Source organism: Salmo salar, chromosome ssa16 (assembly GCF_905237065.1).
Source record: "Salmo salar chromosome ssa16, Ssal_v3.1, whole genome shotgun sequence".
Taxonomy (NCBI): Eukaryota; Metazoa; Chordata; class Actinopteri; order Salmoniformes; family Salmonidae; genus Salmo; species Salmo salar.
Window position 1 is genome coordinate 71,637,228 of NC_059457.1, and position 6,714 is coordinate 71,643,941.

At 43.5% G+C, this 6,714-nt stretch overlaps 1 pseudogene; it reads right to left on the bottom strand.

The window, feature by feature from the left end:
- Positions 1-3,991: 3,991 nt before the first annotated feature.
- LOC123727722 (zinc finger BED domain-containing protein 4-like) lies at positions 3,992-5,653 on the bottom strand (annotated as a pseudogene).
- Positions 5,654-6,714: the final 1,061 nt, after the last annotated feature.

Below are 6,714 nucleotides of genomic sequence, written 5' to 3' on the forward strand. Positions count from 1 at the left end.
GCTCGTTATACCATGTATTTGCATATATCCTTTAGGGAAAGTCTACTCTGAAGTGCGAATGTTCAATAACTCAATTCGCCCTTGCACTCCTAAACAGCGGCATTTTTTAAAACTTTGGCAAAGGATCAAGCCTACAGAACTTAGAGCATTCTGTCCGTAACAGACAATACACTACAATTGAGGTCAACCGATTATGATTTTTCAACGCCGATACCGATACCGATTATTGGGGGGCCAAAAAAGCCACTGCCGATTAATCGGCCGATATATATATACAGTGGGGGGGGGGAAGTATTTGATCCCCTGCTGATTTTGTACGTTTGCCCACTTACAAAGAAATTATCAGTCTTTCATTTTAATGGTAGGTTTATATGAACAGTGAGAGACAGAATAACAACAAAAAAATCCAGAAAAACGCATGTCAAAAATGTTATAAAATGATTTGCATTTTAATGAGGGAAATAAGTATTTGACCCCTCTGCAAAACATGACTTAGTACTTGGTGGCAAAACCCTTGTTGGCAATCACAGAGGTCAGACGTTTCTTGTAGTTGGCCACCAGGTTTGCACACATCTCAGGAGGGATTTTGTCCCACTCCTCTTTGCAGATCTTCTCCAAGTCATTAAGGTTTCGAGGCTGACGTTTGGCAACTCGAACCTTCAGCTCCCTCCACGGATTCTCTACGGGATTAAGGTCTGGAGACTGGCTAGGCCACTCCAGGACCTTAATGTGCTTCTTCTTGAGCTACTCCTTTGTTGCCTTGGCCGTGTATTTTGGGTCATTGTCATGCTGGAATACCCATCCACGACCCATTTTCAATGCCCTGGCTGAGGGAAGGAGGTTTTCACCTAAGATTTGACAGTACATGGCCCCGTCAAATGATGCGGTGAAGTTGTCCTGTCCCCTTAGCAGAAAAACACCCCCAAAGCATAATGTTTCCACCTCCATGTTTGACGGTAGAGATGGTGTTCTTGGGGTCATAGGCAGCATTCCTCCTCCTCCAAACACGGCGAGTTGAGTTGATGCCAAAGAGCTCCATTTTGGTCTCATCTGACCACAACACTTTCACCAGTTGTCCTCTGAATCATTCAGATGTTCATTGGCAAACTTCAGATGGGCATGTATATGTATTCTTGAGCAGGGGGACCTTGCGGGCGCTGCAGGATTTCAGTCCTTCACGGCGTAGTGTGTTACCAATTGTTTTCTCGGTGACAATGGTCCCAGCTGCCTTGAGATCATTGACAAGATCCTCCCGTGTAGTTCTGGGCTGATTCCTCACCGATCTCATGATCATTGCAACCCCACGAGGTGAGATCTTGCATGGAGTCCCAGGCCGAGGGATATTGACAGTTCTTTTGTGTTTCTTCCATTTGCGAATAATTGCACCAACTGTTGTCACCTTCTCACCAAGCTGCTTGGCGATGGTCTTGTAGCCCATTCCAGCCTTGTGTAGGTCTACAATCTTGTCCCTGACATCCTTGGAGAGCTCTTTGGTCTTGGCCATGGTGGAGAGTTTGGAATCTGATTGATTGATTGCTTCTGTGGACATGTGTCTTTTTTACAGGTAACAAGCTGCGGTTAGGAGCACTCCCTTTAAGAGTGTGCTCCTAATCTCAGCTCGTTACCTGTATAAAAGACACCTGGGAGCCAGAAATCTTTCTGATTGAGAGGGGGTCAAATATATATTTCCCTCATTAAAATGCAAATCAATTTATAACATTTTTGACATGCGTTTTTCTGGATATTTTTGTTGTTATTCTGTCTCTCACTGTTCAAATAAACCTTCCAGTAAAATGATAGACTGATCCTTTCTTTATCAGTGGGCAAACATACAAAATCAGCAGGGGATCAAATACTTTTTCCCCCCACTGTATATATATACAGTCTTGGCCAAAAGTTTTGAGAATGGCACGAATATACATTTTCAAAAAGTCTGCTGCCTCAGTCTGTATGATGGCAATTTGCATATACTCCAGAATATTATAAAGTGTGATCAGATGAATTGCAATTAATTGCAAAGTCCCTCTTTGCCATGCAAATGAACTGAATCCCCAAAAACATTTCCACTGCATTTCAGCTCTGCCACAAAAGGACCAGCTGACAACATGTCAGTGATTCTCTCGTTAACACAGGTGTGAGTGTTGACGAGGACAAGGCTGGAGATCACTCTGTCATGCTGATTGATTTCGAATAACAGACTGGAAGCTTCAAAAGGAGGGTGGGGCTTGGAATCATTGTTCTTCCTCTGTCAACCATGGTTACATGCAAGGAAACACGTGCCGTCATCATTGCTTTGCACAAAAAGGGCTTCACAGGCAAGGATATTGCTGCCAGTAAGATTGCACCTAAATCAACCATTTATTGGATCATCAAGAAGTTCAAGGAGAGTGGTTCAATTGTTATGAAGAAGGCTTCAGGGGGCCCAAGAAAGTCCAGCAAGCACCAGGACCGTCTCCTAAAGTTGATTCAGCTGCGGGATCGGGGCAGCACCAGTACAGAGCTTGCTCAGGAATGGCAGCAGGCAGGTGTGAGTGCATCTGCACGCACAGTGAGGCGAAGACTTTTGGAGGATGGCCTGGTGTCAAGAAGTGCAGCAATGAAGCCACTTCTCTCCAGGAAAAACATCAGGGACAGACTGATATTCTGCAAAAGGTACAGGGATTGGACTGCTGAGGACTGGGTTAAAGTCATTTTCTCTGATGAATCCCTTTTCCGATTGTTTGGGGCATCCGGAAAAAAGCTTGTCCAGAGAAGACACGGTGAGCACTACGATCAGTCCTGTGTCATGCCAACAGTAAAGCATCCTGAGACCATTCATATGTGGGGTTGCTTCTCAGCCAAGGGAGTGGGCTCACTCACAATTTTGCCTAAGAACACAGCCATGAATACAGAATGGTACCAACACATCCTCCAAGAGCAACTTCTCCCAACCATCCAGGAACAGTTTGGTGACGAACAATGCCTTTTCCAGCATGATGGAGCACCTTGCCATAAGGCAAAAGTGATAACGAAGTGGCTCGGGGAACAAAACATCGATATTTTGGGTCCATGGCCAGGAAACTCCCCAGACCTTAATCCCATTGAGAACTTGTAGTCAATCCTCAAGAGGCGGGTGGACAAACAAAACCCCACAAATTCTGACAAACTCCAAGCATTGATTATGCAATAATGGGCTGCCATCAGTCAGGATGTGGCCCAGAAGTGAATTGACAGCATGCCAGGGCGGATTGCAGAGGTCTTGAAAAAGAAGGGTCAACACTGCAAATATGGACTCTTTGCATCAACTTCATGTAATTGTCAATAAAAGCCTTTGACACTTATGAAATGCTTGTAATTAAACTTCAGTATTCCATAGTAAAATCTGAAAAAATATCTAAACACACTGAAGCAGCAAACTTTGTGGAAATTAATATTTGTGTCATTCTCAAAACTTTTGGCCACGACTATATATAATTAATTTAGTCTCAAATAAATAATGAAACATGTTCAATTTGGTTAAAATAATGCAAAAAAACTGTGTTGGACAAGAAAGTAAAAGTGCAATATGTGCCATGTAAAAAAGCTCATGTTTAAGTTCCTTGCTCAGAACATGAGAACATATGTTAAAAGGAACCACCAGCTTTCATGGGTCTTCAATATTCCCAGTTAAGAAGTTTTAGGTTATAGTGCAGAAAGCAGAGCTTGTCTGTATGGTCCCCTGTCAGTCTGCTCCTCCTCTTATCATAAATGATTCCCACCTCACTGAACACTCTCTCGCTTGGGACTGAAGAAGGTGGGGGACAGAGAACCTTCTTTGCCAGTGGAGCGAGTGATTGAAGTCTGTCCTCATTTTGCTTCCACCACTCCAAAGGCAAGCCACTCTTTTTGTCAATGACAGGCTCTGTGAGATAACGCTCCAACTCAATTTCAAAACTGCACTGGACTTCAGCCTTGCCCTCTTGGCTTCCAAGGATTCTAACGTAGAGGCTGTCCACCAAACTGGGTGGCTGATCTACCCGGACTCTTTTCCTTTTGCACCTGGATCTGGGTCCTCCTCTTCACTCGTCCCATCTGCTGTGGCTCTGGGATTTGGTTTCCTTAGTAAGTCAGACTCCTCCTTCAGCCACTCTTTTGCTTTGTCTAGTGCTGTCCCTGAGGGGAAGGCATAGCTCTTGTAACGTGGATCCAGGACAGTTGCCAGCACCAGGCACTTTGTCTCCTCAGCCTTGGAGAACCTCCTTGTCAGACTGTCCAACATGGTCTCCGTAAAGTTTTGATGCCTTGAGTAGAAGAACCCTCCTGCTGCAGCATCAGCTTCAGCACCGACACACTGGGGATGATGCATGCGGCTGTAGAGTTGGAGTGGCTCATCTCCAGTGTCACCTCCTCCATAGGTGCCAGAGTCTCAATTAGGTTAGAGACAATGTCCCACTGTGCAGCAGACAAACTGCTGATGTGTCCGTATTCACCTGCATACACTTTCAGTGCACACCTCTGTTCAAACATCCTCTGCAACATGTGTAGTGTTGAGTTCCAGCGAGTTTGAACTGCTTACATGATGCTGTGTTTGGGAAGGCCAAGCTCTTCCTGAATGGCCCTCAGCCTCTGTTTGGCCAGTACAGAGTAGTCAAAGTGAGTTGCACAGCTCTTCAACATGGCAATAATGTCTAGCACAGCTCTCTGACTGGATAGGCCATCATTAATTACAAGCTGTAGGGTGTGTGCACTGCAGCTGAAGTCTGGAAGCTCTGCCAGTCTCATACCTTTCACCATGTTTGCCCCACTGTCCCTGAGGACCAGCACTACACGTTCTGTGTGGATTTCCCAATATTCCAACATAGTCAAAAACATCTCTCTGATGTAGTTTCCTGTGTGTGATCCAATCATTGTCTTGACATTCAGCACAACCTGCTTTCTTGTCCAGATATTGTCAATGAAATGTCCAGTAAGGCTCATTAGGGACTCTGTAGTGCCTGACCAGCAGTCAGTTGTGAATGCTATGTGTGGAGCGTTCACTGGTGCCACCAGATTCTTCACTTTCATCACAACTCTTTCATGTGTTTTATCTAGGATTTCTGTGCAAAATCATTTTTCATCTTTGATCCTGTACCGGGTTTCAGCAAGAGTAATCAGCCGCTGAAAACCAACATCAGACACCACTGTGGATGGCTGGTTGTCAGTGGCAATCATCTCAATAGTTGCTTCATCCATCTTCTTGGCCCTTGGGTCTTTGTCCTGCCATTTTGCTTGTTTATTAAAAAGTTGTATGATTGTAGCCTGCGATGTCTGTGAACTGTCTGTGTCACTTTTTCCAAGTGAAGAATTTGCGTTTGCTTTTTTCATCATTGCTTCCTTATGGGCTTTTGGATGGCTGTTCTTAAGGTAATTCCTTATGGGCTTTTGGATGGGTGTTCTTAAGGTGATTCCTTATGGGCTTTTGGATGGGTGCTCTTAAGGTAATTCCTTATGGGCTTTTGGATGGGTGTTCTTAAGGTGATTCCTTATGGGCTTTTGGATGGGTGCTCTTATGGTGATTCCACAGGTTAGTGGTATTTTTTGATTTAGCCGTTGCTGACCCCGTGCTTACATCTTTATCACAAATAAGACACTTTGCTTTCCCTGGTGCCAATTCAATGTAATAGTCCCACACTGGTGCTCTGCTTTTCTCTGCCATCTGTAAAATGTATATAATTATACACACACACACACACACACACACACACACACACACACACACACACACACACACACACACACACACACACACACACACACACACACACACAGAGAGAGAGAGAGAGCTCTCTGAAGTGACAAGGATACTGAAGAGTCTGCTTAGGAGACACAAATACTCTCAACTGTTTGAATAATGAAAATAGAGTTTAAGTTACCTGTGATGAATGTTGAAAACAAAAACTGTAATTTCTATATGCAGGAAATTCTATTTTAATAATGGCCATGGTAAGAATTGACTACCAAAGTGTGAGTCATAATCCCCATGACACCTTCCAGCAAAATCTGAAAAGCGGTTCCTTCATTCGTTTATTCCATAGGATATTTTTTAGATTGACTTCAAATAAGGTCTGGGTTTCGTGTAGGCTTACACGACCTTGCCAATCTGATAACCGTGTAGATAGGACAAAGGAACTGATCAATATTGGCTAAATATAAGCGAAGATTTTTAAAAAAATTATAGAGTGGCTTTATGAAAATATTTTGACAAAAACGTTACCTTATCCTAGTGAGATTTACACGAGTATCAAAACGCCAAGGCGGTTTAAGCCTGCACGAAACAGACCTTATTTGAAGTAGATCAAGACATTCTCTATGGAAGACATGAACGGTAAAATAACGAAGGAACCCCTTTTAAGTTCAGCCGCAAGTTATTATAGGAATTTTGACGCGTCGATTATTCCTCTCTATACCATTTGTATTTCATATACCTTTGACTATTGGATGTTCTTATAGGCAGTATAGTATTGCCAGCCTAATATCAGGAGTTGATAGGCTTGAAGTCATAAACAGCACTGTGTTTCAAGCATTGCGAAGAGCTGCTGGCAAACGCAGGAAAGTGCAGTTTGAATGAATGCTTACGAGCCTGCTGCTGCCTACCACCGCTCAGTCAGACTGCTCTATCAAATCATAGACTTAATTATAATATAATAAACACACAGAAATACGAGCCTTAGGTCATTAATATGGCCAAATTTGGAAACTATCATTCCAAAAACAAAA